We start from the raw sequence: 635 nt of genomic DNA on the forward strand, positions 1-635 counted from the left end.
AGGGCCTGAAACATCTGCCATCCATGATAGTTCTGGGAAACAACAACTACAACTACAACTACTACATCCACTACCAGGGCCAGCCCAAACTCTGCCCCAAGTGTGGTGAGAATGGGCACCTGGCAGAAGCGTGCCAGCAGATTATTTGTGGTAAATGTAGAGAAATTGGGCATACTTTCATGGAATGCACCAATGACAGGAAGTGCAATCTTTGTGGGGAAACAAAACACCTCTTCAGAGATTGCCCGAAGTCGTTTGCCAACAAATTAAAGACAGCAGCAAAAATAACAGAAAAGGAACAAAATGGCGGACAAGATAAATCAGTTAGAGAGCTAATTGAAGAGGCTGGGCTGGAGAATTCAAATCTCCCGCCAAACCCTGTGACTGGAGGAGAAGGATCGGGGGAGGTGGGAGAAGGGGAGGGGCCTGCAACTGCCCCACCAGTGGTGAACAAGGAGGAAGAGGTGCCAATGCAGGCAGAAGGCGGAGCTAGCCCAGTGGTTAGCTCAGAATAGGAAACTGACCAGTCACAGGGTGATAGTGAGGATGTCCCCCTCCCCAATGCCCAGCCAGGCAAGAGGCTAATTTCAGAATTGTCTTCTGAGTCTCCTGGAGTCTCGGAAAAGAGGGGAAGA

The sequence above is a fragment of the Etheostoma spectabile genome, chromosome 20 (assembly GCF_008692095.1).
Source record: "Etheostoma spectabile isolate EspeVRDwgs_2016 chromosome 20, UIUC_Espe_1.0, whole genome shotgun sequence".
Taxonomy (NCBI): domain Eukaryota; kingdom Metazoa; phylum Chordata; class Actinopteri; order Perciformes; family Percidae; genus Etheostoma; species Etheostoma spectabile.